Source organism: Bos indicus x Bos taurus, chromosome 13 (assembly GCF_003369695.1).
Source record: "Bos indicus x Bos taurus breed Angus x Brahman F1 hybrid chromosome 13, Bos_hybrid_MaternalHap_v2.0, whole genome shotgun sequence".
Taxonomy (NCBI): domain Eukaryota; kingdom Metazoa; phylum Chordata; class Mammalia; order Artiodactyla; family Bovidae; genus Bos; species Bos indicus x Bos taurus.
The window spans coordinates 2,347,700-2,366,294 of record NC_040088.1 but is presented as its reverse complement, the minus strand read 5'-3'; the positions used below and the strand labels follow the sequence as shown (position 1 = coordinate 2,366,294).

At 49.4% G+C, this 18,595-nt stretch overlaps 2 non-coding genes across 2 annotated transcripts; both read left to right on the top strand.

The window, feature by feature from the left end:
- The first annotated feature begins 8,342 nt into the window (after positions 1–8,342).
- LOC113903746 lies at positions 8,343–8,422 on the top strand. Its single transcript, XR_003514287.1, has one exon. It is a non-coding gene; the product is annotated as a small nucleolar RNA U2-19 (small nucleolar RNA).
- A 154-nt stretch (positions 8,423–8,576) lies between these two features.
- Positions 8,577–8,648, top strand: LOC113903743. The gene has a single exon (XR_003514284.1). It is a non-coding gene; the product is annotated as a small nucleolar RNA U2-30 (small nucleolar RNA).
- The last annotated feature ends 9,947 nt before the right edge of the window (positions 8,649–18,595 follow it).

Sequence of the window (18,595 nt, the reverse complement as noted above, 5' to 3'; positions counted from 1 at the left end):
TTGCAACCCCATAAACCGCAGCACACCAGGCCTCCCTGTCCATCACCAACTCCCGGAGTTCACTCAGACTCACGTCCATCGAGTCAGTGATGCCATCCAGCCATCTCATCCTCTGTCGTCCCCTTCTCCCTCTCCCCTCAATCTTTCCCAGCATCAGGGTCTTTTCAAATGAGTCAGCTCTTCGCATCAGGTGGCCAAAAGTATTGGAGTTTCAGCTTCAACATCAGTCCTTCCAATGAACACCCAGGACTGATCTCATTTAGGATGGACTGGTTGGATCTCCTTGCAGTCCAAGGGACTCTCAAGAGTCTTCTCCAACACCACAGTTCAAAAGCATCAATTCTTCAGCACTCAGCTTTATTTATAGTCCAACTCTCACATCCATACGTGACTACTGGAAAAACCATAGCCTTGACTAGATGGACCTTTGTTGACAAAGTAATGTCTCTGCTTTTTAATATGCTGTCTAAGTTGATCATAACTTTCCTTCCAAGGAGTAAGTGTCTTTTAATTTCATGGCTGCAGTCACCATCTGCAGTGATTTTGGAGCCCAGAAAAATAAAGTCAGCCACTGTTTCCACTGTTTCCCCATCTATTTGCCATGAAGTGATGGGACCAGCTGCCATGATCTTAGTTTCCTGAATGTTGAGCTTTAAGCCACTTTTTCACTCTCCTCTTTCACTTGCATCAAGAGCCTCTTTAGTTCTTCTTTGCTTTCTGCCATAAGGGTGGTGTCATCTGCATATCTGAGGTTGTTGATATTTCTCCCGGCAATCTTGATTCCAGCTTGTGCTTCCTCCGGCCGAGCATTTCTCATGATGTACTCTGCATAGAAGTTGGACATGACTGAGAGACTTCCACAAGATTAGCAGGTGGTTTGTGTGCACACCAGAGTCTGAGAAGCCACTCTGGGATTCCTCAGGGACCTAACGGTCACTAGGATCTCCGTGGCATTCTCGGTTCATTCTCTCACGCACTCATCAAACATTTGTTTTGTCAGGCTCTGTGCCAAGCCCCGGCTGGGTCATGAGGATGAACTGAAGAGCGATCCCCCATGATTCATGCCTTCATGGAGACTCCTCTTTGTTGAAAATGATAGAAAAATCCAACTCAAACAGGAGGAGGAGGGGATGACAGAGGATGAGACGGTTGGATGGCATCACCGACTCAATGCACGTGGGTTTGAGCAAGCTCAGAGAGTTGGCGAAGGACAGGGAGGCCTGGCGTGCTGCAGTCCACGGGGTTGCAGAGTCGGACACGACTGAGCGACTGAACAACAACAAACTGGTTCCAGCTAAAATGCAAATGACTGCGTTCTGATCACAAACACGGGCTCTGGCATCAGCTGGCTGCTCTCGGGCGAGTCTCACCTCTCCCTGCTCCTCAGACCTCAAGCTCCGAAAGCGAGCAGAGCGTTGTGCTGGACACCACTCATGATCAGCCCAGCACCCGTCGCCCTGTCTTTTTCAGCCACAGAACCCTGATCCTGGTGCAGGGGTCATTCACTCCCATGGGTGCAGGTGACTTGGGGGAATCTGAGATCAACCCCAGGTGTTCAGGGCACAGCACTCCTGGACCATTGTTCCCATGATGTCACGCGCTTGTCCCCAACCAGCGACGGTGGCCAGCGGGACACAAGTTTCCGATCGCCAAACCCTGAGTCCCAGACTCCTGCCCGGATCAGAGGTGGAGTGGATTCTGTCCAATGGAGGGAGCACCTACTGCACGCCAGGGAGCACGAATCACACACCTTCACCATCAGGCAAAACCATTCACATGCGGCAAACAACAGACTAAGTCCAGGCTGCTGACATGAGCAACCTCCTCTCCATAATCTTAAGAGTGAAAAATAAGCAAATTACTGAAAACATACAAGGAGAACGAGGCTGTCTGCATTTTTAAAAACCTTCCACGTCCACGTTACGCACGGGAAACCCCATGAAGAATGCTCATCAAAGTGCTGGTGGGGATTATCTCCGAGGAGGGGAGTGAGGTGGGGAGGGCAGAGAACTTAGCAGTGACTAGGATTTTTCATTATTCGAATAGCTTACAAGACTATGCATGTTTGCTTGAGAAATTTTTGCAGAGCACTGGGATTAGATAAACCTCGGTAAAAAGGAAGACCACCATGTAGTGATTCATAATCTGCCTGACAGCTCATCTCACTGGAAAAAAAAAATGTACATTTTGCACACCCGTAAAAAACTGCATTCAGGGAGTTTCAGTGGACAGTGTCCATGAGGCCAGGTGACACCTGGTTTAACAGGCCTGTGATGGAGGGACAGTTTATGGTGGATGAACCTGCCAATAGGTCCTTGCTGCATCTTCCTGGAGATGTGGGGTCTGATTCTACCTGCCTGGAATCTGAGAAGCCTCAGTGATTTCTGTAACCAATAGGAGGCAACGAAAGTGGTGCCTGGGACTTCCGAGGCTGCTCTTATGAAGCCTGGCTTGCAGCTCGGCCCGTGGACACTGGTTTTGGGGGAATCCAGCCTCCAGTAAGGCCTTCAGCTCCGACGTCACCCGGAGGCAGAGGCTGCGTGGAGCAGACAGTGTCGGGGGTGCACGTTGCAGCCAGCTTGGGCAGGACACCAGACGCGGAGGGAAGCCGTTTCACCTCCAGACCACCCACCCTTCAAGGGACCGCGTTCAGCCCCACGAGGAAGACTGCCGGTGAGCCTGGCCCAAATCCTGGTCCTCAAAATCAAGAAACATCACACTGCCTGTGGCGTTAAGCCACTACGTTTGAGGGTGTTTGTTACTTGGAAAAAACAGAAAGGGGATGCTCTGCTATGATCTGGGGTGAAAGTGGAGACCCCATCTATCCAGGGACCCCGGGAAGGGAGCCGCTTTCAGATCTGATATCTTAAGGTATGTCCTAACTTTCCACTGAGAAAAATCCTCCCTCCCTCCCTCCCTTCTTTCCTTCCTTCTTCCCCTCCTGTTTCCTTCCCAAACATTAACTGATCACCTACTAAATAAGCATAAAGCCAGACTCTGGGGAAAGGAGAGTTTGGTTTAGATCAGATCCCCATTCTTAAGGGACCATTTCAGTCTGAAATGGATAAACATGCAAATAGTGACAATACATTTCAAAACCATAGTAACCACAGTGCTCCTGCTTAGCATTAATTGGCTTTACACGGATGAACCTATTTAATCCCCTAAGATGGTTCTGGGTCCCATTATTATTTCCATTCATCCCATGAGGAGACAGACACACAGACATGAAGAGGCGTGTCCAAAATCACGTGATGAGTAGTTGCAGAGTCCAGAAGTGAACCCAGGCTGCCTGACTCCAAACCAGCATCGCTTCGGGAAAGGCCAGGCTGCGGGCCCCCGGGGGCAGGGAGACCCTGCAGGAGGTGACAGGGACGCCGCTGGGGGAAAGGACAGGCTGCAGGCCCCAGGGGGCAGGAAGACCCTGCAGGAGGTGATGGGGAGGCCGCTGGGGGAAAGGACAGGCTGCGGGCCCCCGGGGGCAGGGAGACCCTGCAGGAGGTGATGGGGACGCCACTGGTCCAGGTGTTGTTCACTGATTAGGACTGAAGGGGCAGAGGAGGTAGGAACCAGCAGGTGGAGATGTTGGTGGAAGGTTGCTTTGAGGGGTCAGCTGCTGGCTGCATTCCTGCGAGACCCTTCCACATGCCTCATGGAGGCACCTGAGGTTTGGGATGAGAGAGAGAGGTCAAAGATGGAGTGAGAATTGGTGGGGAAATTGAGAGTTCACTTTGGTGGTCTAGTCGCTCAGTCGTGTCTGACCCTTTGCAGCCCCATGGACTGTAGCCCACCAGGCTCCTCTGTCCATGAGATTCTCCAGGCAAGAAGACTGGAGTGGGTAGCCTATCCCTTCTCCAAGGGATCTTCCCGACCCAGGAATCGAACTGGGGTCTCCTGAATTGCAGGCGAGCCAGGGCAGCCCGCCCCTGCCCCTAACCACACTTCTACTCACAGGTGCCAGGCCCACTCACACCTGAGTCACTGGACTGGATATGATGGCCTCAGTGCTTGTCACGCTGCTCTAATCCCACCCCTCCATTTCCCCAGGGACGTTCAGAGAGGCTGGGCGGCCCACCCAAGTTACACGGCGAGTTGCATGTAGCTGGGACCAGACCCCGGGCCTCTGGGCTTCCAGCTTGCTTGTTGTCACTAATATATTTATAAATGTGGGACTTCCAGCCTCCAGGACTGTGGGAAAATAATGTTTGTTGTCTAAGCCCCTTGATCTATGGTGTTTTTGTTATAGCAGCCTGAACAGGCTAAGACAGTCCCTGCCTTGGCATCCTGGAGAGATAAGCCTCCTCTCTACCTTCAGAATTTCTTGCCAAAAATGAAACAAAATTTTAAAAAATGTTCCTCCTTAAACAGACTCCAGAAATGACTAAATAGAGATTCTTTCTCTTCCTTCATAACAAAATTTATAGATGATATTTCTATGTATATTAGATTAAATCATATGGTCTTTTATTGTGACATTTAAAAATTTCTGTTCTGCCTCATTTCACAAAGGAGTTAAGACAGAAACTTGGACATATTTTATGGAAATAATTATTTAACTCAGACTCTGGTTTGTTAACAGTCAGAGAGTTTCCATGAGAATTATACTTTTAGGGGAACTCACAGGCTACTAAAGAGATGCTAGATATATCTGAAGAAAAGAAAAAGAGTAATTTGGAAATCTACACGCACCCCAATGTTTATAGCAGGGTTATTTACAATTGCCAAGATTGGGAAGCAACCCACATGTCCATCAGCAGATGAATGGATAAAGATACATATGTACATACAATGGAATACTACTCAGCCATAAAAAAGAGGGAGATTTTTGCCATTTGCAACAATGTAGATGCACCTGGAGGGTATTATACTTAGTAAAACAAGTCCAATGACAAATACTTTATGTGTGCTATCATGTACAAAACACCTGGAGTCTAAAAAATAAAACAAACGCATGACTATAACAAAACAGACACAGGCTCACAGATACGGGAACCAACTAGTGGGCGCCAGTGGGAAGAGAGACGGGGACGGGGAGAGGCGAGGCAGAGGTCAGGGACTAAGAGAGGCGAACAGTACGTATAATAAGCTATGAGAATATATTGTACACCACAGGGAATATGGCTGGTATTTTATAATAACTATAGAGTATAATTTATAAAAATGTCAAATCACTATGCTGTACACCTGAACTAATATAATATTATAAACAAACTGTACATCAGTAAAAATTAATTAATACTAATTAAAGAGCTGAGATCAGGATTAATAAACCTTTCTGTGACAGCCAGAGAGTAAATGCTTTGCTGGGGGCGGGGGAGGGGCCTGGGGGTGGAGTTGATGGGGTTAATGCACGTCCGTGTTGCCACTGCTCAGCTCTGCTGTTGTAACACAAAAGCCACAGACAGCATGGAGACAAAGGAGAATACTGTGTTCTCGGGAAACTTTATTGCATCTACATGACAAGACGGATGTTAGTGGAACCTACTGTGTAATCATCTTACAATATATGCAAATCAAACCATCACACTCTAGCCCTTAAACTTACACAGTGACGTATGTCAATTATTTCTCAACAAAACTAGGGGAAAATTTTAATAAAAAGTCTAACCTTTGAGCCAATAATCTCATTCTGAAAAATCTAACCAGAAGTAAATCTGAAATACGAAAAAAAAAGTTTAACGGACAAAGACATCCAGAGCAATCTTTTCTGGAAACGATGAACACTCAGAGCAACTGAGAGTGCTGTCTGTGTTCTCCCAGAACTCAGGTGTGGCAATCCTGACACCCAGCGATGATCTGAGAATGTGGGGTCCTTGGGAGGTGGTCTGTCCCGTGGGTAGAGCCTTCCTGAGTGGGAGGGTACATTATCAAGGAAATCCTAGGCCCTTCCACCGTATGGGAACACAGTGAGAAGTTTGCCACCCAGGAGAGTGCCCTCACCCCGCCACGATGATTCTGGATCCCAGGCCTCCGACTCCAGAACCTCGGGAAATAAAGTTCTGTTGTTTAACCCAGGCTGCAGTGTTTTATTACATCAGCACACAGGAGAGGGCCGGACAAACCGAGAGACTAGCACTGACATACGCACACCGCCGTGAGGAAACCAGGCTGCTGTTGCTGCTCGGTCGCTAAGTCGTGTCCAACTCTTTTCAACCCCGTGGACTGGAGCCCGCCAGGATCCTCCATCCATGGGATTCTCCAGGCAAGAACACTGGAGTGGGTGGCCATTTCCTCCACCAGGCGATCTTCCCAGCCCAGGGATCAAACCCGAATCTCCAGCCTGGCAGGCGGATTCTATACCACCTTGGGAGCCGTAAAACAGGTAACTGGTGGGAAGCTGCTCTGTAACACAGGGAGCTCAGCTCGGTGCTCCGTGATGACCTAGAGGGCTGCGTTGTGGGAGTGGGGAGGAGGTTCAAGAGGCAGGGGACATATGCACACGTACGGCTGATTCTCGTTGTTGTACAGCAGAAAGCAACACAACACTGTAAAGCAATTATGCTCCAATTAAAAATAAATTTAAAAAAACATAGCCCTTAAAAAATAATGAAGACAGCCATGCTCACACGTTAGCTGCCTCGAAAATGGGAACATATGGATGATCTTCCTTTCTGATGGTCTACCGGGGTGGTAGTTGTTTTTAATTTAATTAGGAAACTCATCTCTTCTTTGCAGAGCCACCTGGAACAACCAGAGAACAGCAAAGCCGTGTGGCCCAGTGGTCGGGTGGGGTGGGGGAGGCGACACTGGCCTCAGCCGCTGTCTGCTGAGACCTCATCAAGGTCTGGTTTCCTTTCCCGTAAAACAGGAATGATATCAAGTTCCTCTCTCAAAGGGGAGGCCTGAGAATTACATTAATCAGGGCGTAGAAAAAAACGAAAATATGGAATGACCGTGTTGTACACCTGAAACTGATACTATACTGTAAGTCAGCCATACTGCAATTAAAAAAAAAAGAAGAAGGAAAATTAACATGCTATTACAAGTGCTCAGGAAAGGCGAACTCTCCTCCTGTCTGGTGGAAACGGAAGCGCACTTCGGGAAATACAGGTGAGTTACTCGCTCTGCGAGTCTTGATTTCCTTAACAAGTTCCTTCCAAACTAAAAGAATCACACCTTTAGAATAATGCCTCCTGGAATCTTAATGAAGTTTGCTCGTGCTGCGTGCTCAGTCGCCTCAGTCGTGTCAGACTCTTGCGACACCATGGACTGTAGCCCCCCAGGCTCCTCTGGCCATGGGGTTCTCCAGGCAGGAATGCTGGAGTGGGGTGCCATGCCCTCCTCCAGGGGGTCTTCCCCACCCAGGGATGGAACCCAGGTCTCCTGTGGCGCCTGCATTGCAGGCCCGGTCTTTACCGCGGAGCTACTGAGGAAGCCAATGAAGTTTTCATAAATTTGTTTTTTAGGAAAGCTTTTTTTTTTTTTTTTTGTCAGTTTAAGCAATTACCCTTTAGTTTTCAATTATATTTTTCTATCTTTCCCTGTCTTTTATGACGGTGATAGTAAAGGCCAACTGTATTTTTTTTTAATTTTCGTAACTGGCAAGATCAAAATTTGATATCCACCCCTATGATGACACCAGCTTTTTTCAATCTTATTGATTACTAAGATTCCAAAAATCTGAGCACCCTGCCCCCACCCGACGGGTCTCCTGGGATGGCTGCCGTCAGCTGCTTTTGAGCTGCTAGTCCCGCACCCGGCTGCCTCCTGGTAGAAGGTTCTTCTCCGCAACGGCGGCCTGTTTTTGGGTCCCGTCTGTCCGTCTGCGGCCATCAGCGCGGGGCCGCATTTGGGCGGACGTTTGGGAGCCTGTGCTGTGCGCCCTTCCCCTTCCGTGGCCGAGGTGAGGGTCCTCGCTGTGCTTTTCCGAGCGGCTGGCTGGCCTGCCGTCCTTGATGCCCCAGCGCTCTCCAGTTGCTGATTAATTCCCTAAAGTTGGCCCAGAAACCCGGCCGCCAGCGCCGCGGCGGGAGACTGCGGCCTTTGTTCCCGGCCAGTTGTTATTCTGGGAGAAGCCTGCCGCCCTGTGGACCGAAGCTGCATTACCCTCGCCTGGAAGCAATTTCCTGGAGCCATCGCTCAAGGAAGAACGGGCTTTCCTGAACGAAACTCAAGTTCTTTCTACGGGGTCCGTGTTCCGAGGGCCCCAGAGCGCTGCAGAGAAAGCAGTCCAATGCGCAGAGCCTGCTCTACGGTGTGGGTACGTAGGCTCCACTGCTGAGAGGACACCCCCTCCCAGGCTCAGTGTTCTCAATGCAATGGACCCGCAGGCCCCACACCTGGGAGACTGAGATACAAAACCAAACACAGCCTGCGCTCCTTGGTGTGAATAAGAGGTCAACAGTCAGTGAGGAAAGCAGCCAAATCTGAGCATCAGAAGACCACCCAGTGTAGCTGATGCGTGATCTCTGTAGTTCTGAGAAGCAAAAGAATAATTCAAAATAAGGGGTGTGAAGGAGTGTGTGTGTGTGTGTGTGTGTGTGTGTGTGTGTATAGGTGACGATAATTATGGGGCTTATTGGTGGGTAGGTGACAGTTGGTGGTGGGTGTGCTTGTATGAAAGGCTGATCAGTTCTGAGCAATGATGAAAAGATTTTACTGCGGGACTTTATATAACTATGAAGGTTTCTACACTTGATCTGAGCTCAGAATTTTAAAAAAAAGGTCAACAAACATTCACTGCAGTCAGTTCTTGTAGAGAATGATGTACCCAGAATATATATTACATATAAACAATTTTTCAAATCGTATAAGTAATAAAGTACTAGTTCACAACTAGCACGACAGAAGTCTTGGTGCACTGCGCCATGAAGAGTTGCTTCAGGGACTATTATTCATTCTCTCTCTATATATATATATATATATAAATATATAAACTAAGATCCCGCATGCCATGAGGTGCAGCCAAAAAGTTAAAAAAAAAAAATTTTGACTCGCAGGATCTTAGTTCCCCCTGGAGGGGTTGAACCCCTGGGCCATCGCAATGAAAGTGTCAAGTCCTAACCACTGGTCCACCAGGGAATTCCCATCAAAATATATTTATCGCCTCCTATTTATCACTGTTCCAAGCATTTGTGACTGAATCATAAAGTTCAATTACTATAATTTAGACCTAAAGTCTGGGGAAAGTAGCACAGTAAAAATGGGTTTCCCTTCTGAAAAATAAAAGAAAAAATAAGTGTGAGAGCTAGTGACTCACAACAGTTCCACTTGCTATTACATACACACTCAAAAGAACTGGAAACAGATATTCAAACAGAAACATGTACACAGAAGTTCCTGGCAACACCATTCACAGCAGCCGAAAGGCGGAAACACCCCAGACACCTATCAAAGGATGGAAGATAAGCAGGTGTGCTCTATCCTTTCAATGGGATATTATTCAGCTGTAAACAGGAAGGAAGCACTGATTCCTGCTGCCACATGGATAAACCTTCAAAACGTGATGCTGAGACTTCCCTGGTGGTCCAGGGCTCCCGATGCAGGGGGCCCAGGTTCAATCCCTGATCAGGGCACTTGATCCCACGTGCTGCCACTAAGACCCTGTGCAGTCAAATAAATAAAATAATTACTTTTTTATAATAAAACTTTTTTTAAAAAAAGGTAATGGTGAGTGAAAGAAGCCAGACAAGAAGGTCTCATATCGTATGATTCCACTTGTATGAAGTATCCAGAAGAGGAAAATGCATAGACACATATGTAGAGTTATTACTACTGATTTCAGCATTTGGGATCAAGCTAAATAAGGATGGGGGGCTTCCAGGTGGCTCAGTGGTGAAACTCTGCCTGCCAACACAGAAGACACAGGTTCGACCCCTGGGTCAAGAAAATTCCCTGAAGTAGGAAATGGCAACCCACTCCAGTATTCTTGCCTGAAGAATCCCGTGGACAGAGGAGCCTGGTGGGCTACAGTCCATGGGGTCACAAAGAGACACGACTTAGTGAGTAAACAACAAATAAGGATGGACAGTGTTCTTACGGTTCCAAAGCCAAGATTAAGTGTCGCCAGTTTTGAACATGGAACAGAAACCATACAAATGGCATAAACTGAGAAGCGGAAGTGAGAGATGGGATGCGACAGACGGGGGAGCAGCATCTCATTATCGTCATGTTACAAAGAAGGGAGGCAAGAAAAACCACGTGTGCGGAAATAAAAACGAGACATCATCACTACTCGGGGTTCTGAAGGTCCAAGGAGAGCCGCTCTTCTCAACGGAAGCAGGTGCCGCCCCCGCGCATGGCCACATGGCGGCCATGTCCGAAGTGGGGAACCGGCTATGACATAGGGCATGCTATCAGCTACTATCTTTCACTTGAATTTTTACCATTTTCTAATGCCACATGGCCTTCAGTTTCAAAGGCAAATTCAGCTTGGAACGACAGAGCAGCTGCCTGCTTTTCATGGGAAGAAAACGCATCATCTGAAGCCACATAATTCACGTCTCATCCCAACAAAGGAGCACCCACGGTTCCGCTTACCTGAGGACGGGCGCCACCTTGTGGCAATGTTTCCCTGGCTGTCCATCCGCGCCGCCCTAAGTGAGATTGTAGAATTTCTGCTTCTGCAGGATTCACACTATTGGAAACTTGGTGTGTACAAGGGAACCTTAACATGTATCCAAATCACAATGTTGGATTTGCATGATTCAAATTTGCATAAAATAAGACCTAGCCGTGTCTGCTGGGGTCCAGCTAGGAAGATGCTACTTCAGAAAATCTGTAAACTTCTCAAGCCCTGGCGTGGTTTATATTGCAGGTGGAAGGAGGCCAATGAGCTGGCTGTGATTTATGATTATTTGTTTTATATTAAGGATCAGCAAAAAGCAATAAAAAGAGTCATTAAAGGATTCCATTTTCCAAATCGCTACACTCGCCTGCTCACCTTCAAAATCTAACCGATGATAGTAAGAGAGAGTTAACACAAGTTCAGCCAAAAGTTCAAGTCTTGCTGTCGATTCCTGACATCGCCTTTCAGCTTCCGGTTGATAAAACCATGGATCTTGTCGTGTTGCAGCTTTGTGCCCCGCGTCTGTCGGTCACATGATGATGGAAACTCCTTAACTAGCTAAGCAGCACCTCTGCAGCCTCTTCAGTCCCTGCCCTGGCAGAAAATTCTCCTAGTCAAGCGGATCCCACCTACTGATGGTGCCTGAAATGGGTCCTGCTGCCTTCAACCTCCAGAAGGTAGCTGGAAGGTAACACCAGGTGCAAACCCTCTGAGCTCCATGTACGAGTCTCAGATTGGATGACCCTTCTTCCAGGAAGCCCCCCCCCCCCCCCGCCCCGCACCCTCCTCACGGGGCTCAGATGCGCCAGTAAGTGAGGTCTTCCAGGAATTGGGACTCAAGTTCAACACAGCGGCATGAACCGCCCCACAGAGTCTTAACTCACGCGGAGGCACATAGGTGCGTGCTCAGTCATATCTGACCCTCTGTGACCCTCTTCAGGACTCTAGCCCGCCAGGCTCCTCTGTCCATGGGAATTTCCAGGCAAGAATCCTGGAGTGGGTCATTTCCTCCTCCAGAAGATCTTCCCCACCCTGGGATTGAACCCGAATCTCTGCATGGGCAGGCGGATTCTTTACCACTGAGCCACCCGGAAAGACACACTAGGAGTTCGCATCAGTGACTCAGTGACCAAGCGCCGAGATGGCCAGACGTCGAGTTCGGAGCTGAGGGTGTGGCGTGAACATCAGTCCAAGCAGGCCAATCCTCTGCTCAGAGCCCCCGGTGACTCCCCATCGCGCTCAGAGCGGAAGCCGGATCCTTCCAGAGCCCAGCTGCTGGGCCCGCCCGCCGCCCGCGCCTCCTCCCTGTTCTGGAGGAACCCAGGGCCTTTGCACAGGCCACACTAGGCCAGATCTACCTCCGGAGGTTGCTGGCGGAGTCACCTGAGAAGGCGGGGTTCGGGGAGGAGGAGTGGGGAGGCGGGAGGACAGGAGACGGAGGCTCCCTGCGTGGAGGACTGACCCCCCACCCCCTTGCCGAGATGACCGACGACCCTGGACCCTCCTGCCCACACCCTCGCGTAACCCGGGAGGCAGAGGCGCTCCTGTGCCGGTTCTCAGAAGCCAGCTCTGAGGCAAAGTGAGGAGACGATGCGGACCCGTCTCTTTCTTACTTTTTTAAAAATTAAACTGAGTTTGGCATTCCTGGAAAAAACAAACATTAAAACAGAAGCGTTGTCATTCTGCTCCCGGGTTACAGTCAGTAACTAATGAACGTAAAGCCCAGCTCATGGGGTGTTGGACTACAGAAATGTTAAGTATTTCAATTAAATCCCATTAATAGAGTCTCAGAGTTGCTACAGCATTTGCAATAACACAGATCATTATTGTTCTTAGAAATTTTGTTCCAAATAGTTGAATAGCAAAGCTGGTTAGACGAGTAAATGAAGTTTGTTTACAAACAGCGCCACCTGATGGCGTAGCTTATTTAACACTTTACAGTGTCGTCTGGTGGGCTTCCCTGGTGGTTCAGTGGGTAAAGCGTCTGCCTACAATGCGGGAGTCCCGGGTTCGATCCCTGGGTCAGGAAGATTCCCCTGGAGAAGGAAATGGTCAACCCACTCCAGTAGGCTTGCCTGGAAAATCCCATGCACGGAGAAGCCTGGTATGGGGTCACAAAGAGTCGGACACGACTGAGCGACTTTCCCTTCACTTCAGTGTTAAGATATCTGGGGTTTGGCCAGTTCCACTGGGAGAACAATCTGTAATTATTCAAAGTGTTCAGTCATTGACTGTCTTTAAGAATGCACCTGTCACATACAATTTGACAAAATGTGCTCATCACCTTCCTCAGACTAGAGGCTGGTTTGGCTGTAAATATACTCAAATTCCAGGAATGGCATTAGCTTAATTCACAGAAACATTGACATTTCACAAAACTCTGTATAAACTGTAGCCAGCTACCTAGTTTTCTGTTAAAAGCACAGACCTGGCTCAGTCCCTTTACCAGCCAAGAGCAACTTACTGACTTCTCTGCACCTCAGCCTCCCCATCCACACCACTGTTAAGATAATGCATGTAAAGTCCCTTAATTTGTTTTCTTTTCAAATGGTTTTTGACTCAGCAATCCCACTCCTAGATATACACTCAAGGAATCCTCTTATGTATTAATATATGTATTTTTTAATATTTATTTGATTGTTTGGGGTCTTAGCTTTCAGCATGCAGGATCTTCCTTGCGGCACATGGCTTTCACTTTCTACACTGTATGTAGATGGAGCTGTGCCGCGCTCAGTCACCCCGTCATGTCTGACTCTGTGGCCCCATGGACTGCAGCCCGCCAGGCTCCTCTGTTCCTAGAATTTCCCAGGCAAGAATACTGGAGTGGGTGGCCATTCCCTACTCCAGGGAATCTTCCTGACCCAGGGATCGAGCCCCCGTCTCTTGCATTGGCAGGTGGGTTCTTTACGATGTGAAAGTGAAAGCCGCTCAGTCATGTCCAATTCTTTGGGACCCCAAGGACTGTCCATGGAATTCTCCAGGCCAGAATACTGGAGTGGGTTGCCTTTCTCCCTTCTGCGGGGGATCTTCCCAACCCAGGGATAGAAGCCAGGTCTCTCGCATTGCAGGCGGATTCCTTACCACAGAAATGACCATATGATGTCAACCTTTCCTACAACAAAGGATGCTTGGATTGGCAGCTTTTTCTGCACATGTTCTCAGTGACTTGTGAATCGCTAAGCCTCTCTATGTGAATATCCTTTTCCAAGCATATTCTTTTCTCTATAATCTCCTATAATCTGTTTATCAAATTCTTGCCCTCCGGCTATCTTCACGCCCTCCACCCCCACCCACATGCACACCCAGTAAAAGAAACAATCATTTAAGTTCAGTTCAGTCGCTCAGTTGTGTCCGACTCTTTGCGACCCCATGAATCGCAGCACACCAGGCCTCCCTGTCCATCACCAACTCCCGGAGTTCACTCAGACTCACGTCCATCGAGTCGGTGATGCCATCCAGCCATATCATCCTCTGTCGTCCCCTCTTCCTTCTGCCCCCAATCCCTCCCAGCTTCAGAGTCTTTTCCAATGAGTCAACTCTTTGCATCAGGTGGCCAAAGTACTGGAGTTTCAGCTTTAGCATCATTCCTTCCAAAGAAATCCCAGGGCTGATCTCCTTCAGAATGGACTGGTTGGATCTCCTTGCAGTCCAAGGGACTCTCAAGAGTCTTCTCCAACACCACACTTCAAAAGCATCAATTCTTTGGCGCTCAGCTTTCTTCACACTCCAACTCTCACATCCACACATGACCACTGGAAAAACCATAGCCTTGACTAGACGGACCTTTGTTGGCAAAGTAATGTCTCTGCTTTTCAATATGCTGTCTAGGTTGGTCATAACTTTTCTTCCAAGGAGTAAGCCTCTTTTAATTTCATGGCTGCAGTCACCACCTGCAGTGATTTTGGAGCCCCCCAAAATAAAGTCTGACACTGTTTCCCCATCTATTTGCCATGAAGTGATGGGACCAGATGCCATGATCTTCATTTTCTGAATGTTGAGCTTTAAGCCCACTTTTTCCCTCTCCTCTTTCACTTTCATCATTTAAGTAGTCCATACCAAACCTCTCTCAATCCTGTCTACCTTTTATTCCTCTAAAGTACCTGTGAATGAAGTGAGTGAGTGAAGTCAAGTCACTCAGTCGTGTCTGACTCTTTGCGACCCCATGGACTGTAGCCTAACCAGGTTCCTCCGTCCGTGGGATTTTCCAGGCAAGAATACTGGAGTGGGTTGCCATTTCCTTCTCCAAAAGTACCTGTACCACCCACAATTATTCTCTATGTAAAACTCCTCTCACTCAATATATTGTATATAAGGAAAATAAGGGGGGCGGGGAGCTTCCCTGGTGCTCAGCAGTAAAGAATCCCCCTGCAATACGGGAGACCCGGGTTCAAATCCTGGGTCAGGAAAATCCCCTGGAGAAAGAAAAGGCAACCCACTCCAGGATTCTGGCCTGGAGAATCCCATGGACAGAGGAGGCTCATGGGCTACAGAGAGTGGGACACGACTGAGCAACTAAGCACACACATAAGGAAAAGGAAACTAGCCAGCAGTGAGTGCGCAGCACATTTGTCGCCATGGAAATGCTTACGTTGAGAAAGTCCAAATAATTTCAAAGGCATAAGGTTATTGAGATAATTCCAAACACCTACCTGTCTTTCCTGACTTGCTGGGTTAGAATAAACCACATATATTATTCATCCATCCATCCATCCATCCTACCAAAAAATATCCCAAGCTCTGCAGAAGCCCAGGGGATACACCGATAACAAATCTCTGCCCTCCCGGGGTTCACCTTCAGATGGGGAAGACCTATCAAACATGCACATTGAGATGGGAGGCAGTGCTGAGTGCTGCGAAGAAAACCAGCACCAGATCCAGAGACGGAGGGGCTGGAGATCTGGGGGTCAGGGACGTATGAGCAGGTGAGTGTGGACTACCCGGACCACTGCGGAGTCTGCGAGGCTCCAGAAGGGAACCCGAGTCCCCTGTGGCTGCCGTAACCAACGGGAAGGGCTGGGAAAGCCGCTCAGGAAGAAAGCAGAGCGGCGGGCAGGCTTGGGTTTCATTCTGAGTCATGTGAGGTCACTGGTGGTTCGAGCAAGGACAGAGGCAGCACTGTCTCTCTTGGGAAAAGACGGGTGTGGCGGCACATGGAGGCGAGGCTGAAGGGGAGAAGTTAAAGCGGGGAGGGGGCGGCTGGAAGGATGGCTTCGTCCGGGTGCGGCGGTGATGGGGGTGCCTGGAGCCGGCCCCGCGTCCGGTGTGTTCTGAAGGGAACAGAAGGAGCAGGTTTGCTCTTCGATTGGACGGGGAATGAAAGAGGGGCACAGGGGGACTGGGGGGACATCCCTGGGGGGCGGGGGGCGGGGGGGACACAGGCCGCGACGGGCCGCCATCATGGGGTGCGTGCTGCGCTCAGATGCCAGCTGGGGGCTCCGGTGCAGACGTGCAGAGGCGGTGGGGACGGACACACCGGGGCCGGGGCGGGGCCGGGGCCGGGGCGGGGCCGGGCCGGGGCGGGGCCGGGGCGGGGCCGGGGCGGGGCGGGGCCAGCGTGGGGCGGGGCCAGCGTGGGCCGAGGCCTGAACCCGGGGATCCTGCTGCCTCCTACCGGGTCGGAGGCATGGAACTAGAAGATCCACCTGCTCTTGCTGGGGGTCCAAGTAAAAAGCCCTGGGATGCTGAGAATGTAATCAGTCCACTGGGCATGCCGCCTGTGAAGCAGGAAGCTCAGAGCTTTCTAACAATCGTCATGATGGGATCATGGCGTTGTCTCAGTTAGCGACAAGGTCAAGCGTTCGACCCCCATGTGGGCCACTCTTTGGTCACCTATGCAAGGAGGCTGCCCAGTTTTAGGGCTTCCCAGGTAGCTCTGCGGTTAAGAATCCGCCTGCCAATGCAGGAGCCGTGGGTTCCATCCCCGGGTCCTAAGATCCCCTGGAGTAGGAAACGGCAACCCACTCCAGTGTTCCTGCCTGGAAAATTCCACCGACAGAGGAGCCTGGTGGGCTGTGGTCCACGGGGTCACAGATTCGGACACGACTGAGGAGCCTGTGATGGGATCCCTGCTGCCCTTTCGAGGCTCTTTTTGGTCCCTCAGAATTCCAAACAGAGTGTCTAGGAGCCTTAGCTGACTTCTCGCTCTTTCAAGAGTCACCTGGTGTACTCAGGAGGCACTCACCTTTCTCCCTTCTTCTCCAGACTGCCCACCGAGCCTGCGGGACAGGGGGCTGGGGCCGTGTCAGACGATTCTGCCTGCTACAGCCTGTGGGGGCCACCGTCGTGCGGGAGTTTGATGTGTGTACAAAGGTCACGAAATTTCGGTGACAAATAAGGCTAAACGGCAGCAAAGAGATGTGATTTTTTTTTTCCTTCTTTGGTATGACTTTTCACAAACTCAAGAGGTTGGAAATCTTTTGTCACATGAGTATGTCCCATTCATACTGAGAAGTAGGGACCTTCCCTGGAGGTCCAGTGGTTAAGACTTTGCCTTTCAATGCCATTTCTTCATGGCAAATAGATGGGGAAACAGTGGAAACAGTGGCTGACTTTATTTTGGGGGGCTCCAAAATCACTGCAGGTGGCGACTGCAGCCATGAAATTAAAAGACTCTTGCTCCTTGGAAGAAAAGCTATGACCAACCTAGACAGCATATTAAAAAGCAGAGACATTACTTTGCCAACAAAGGTCTGTCTAGTCAAAGCTATGGTTTTTCCAGTAGTCATGTGTGGATGTAAGAGTTGGACTGTGAAGAAAGCTGAGTGCCGAAGAATTGATGCTTTTGAAGTGTGGTGTTGGAGAAGACTCTTGAGAGTCCCTTGGACTGCAAGGAGATCCAACCAGTCCATCCAAAAGGAAATCAGTCCTGAATATTCATTGGAAGGACTGATGCTGAGGCTGAAACTCCAATCCTTTGGCCACCTGATGCGAAGAACTGACTCACTGGAGAAGACCCTGATGCTGGGAAAGATTGAGGGCAGGAGGAAAAGGGGACGACAGAGGATGAGATGGTTGGATGGCATCACTGATGCTCAATGGACATTAAGTTTGAGTAAACTCCAGGAGTTGGTGAAGGACAGGGAGGCCTGGTGTGCTGCAGTCCACGGAGTCGAAGTCAGACACGACTGAGAGACTGAACTGAACTTCAATGCAGGGAGTGTGGATTCAAACCCTGGTCAGGGAGCCAAGATCCCACATGCCTTAAGGCCAAAAAACCAAAACATAAAACCGAAACAGTACTGCAACAAATTCAAAAAACAAAAACAAATCCAACAAATTCAACAAGCCCACATCCAATTAAAAACAGAAATCTAAGCATATATATATGCATATAACTGATAAGCAGAGTCTCACTAAATGGCCATACAATTGGATCGCCACCAGGGGCCCCAATCCCAGACACTGGCACAGATGTCAACCCCCCGGGCACCACAGTCTGCCCAGTGCTGAGCAAGGAGCAGACTCAGGTCTTGCCAAATCTGAAAACGCACCTAAGATGCTGTGCTTCTCTCTGACCCTGAGAAGGAGCACAGACTGGGACAGGAGACCCAGCTGCTCCCTCTAACGCCCGGCAGAGCTGTCTGGCCTTGGGGACGCACATGGCCTTCTGGGGACCTTGGGCTCCTCTTCTGTCCAAGGAGAGGGTGCAGTCGCTGCGAAGTTCGGCTCTCTCACCCTCTTGACATTTCACAGCCATGGGGTGGGGAGGGCCCTTGCCTTATTTCTTTTTCAGCACTTGTCTGAGCTGGGGTAAAATATGGTCACTCTACCCACACTAAAAATTCTGAACTCTAGCCCACTGAGAAACTGTACAGAAAAAAAGGCTTGAATACACGGAGTAGCTACAGTCACACACTGTACGTGTCCAGGGGAGATGGGGGAGGAGGAAGCCCCCATCTCCCCAAACTGAGCTCAAAACCAGACCTCCGACCATTTACCCGCTTATAGGACCACATACAGAGGATGGAAAAACAGGTTAGATGAAACCGCAAGATCCAATAAACCCAAACACGAAGTGAGAATTTCTACAGGACAAATGACCCAGTTTCTTCAATAAATAAAACGCATGGCACCCCACTCCAGTATTCT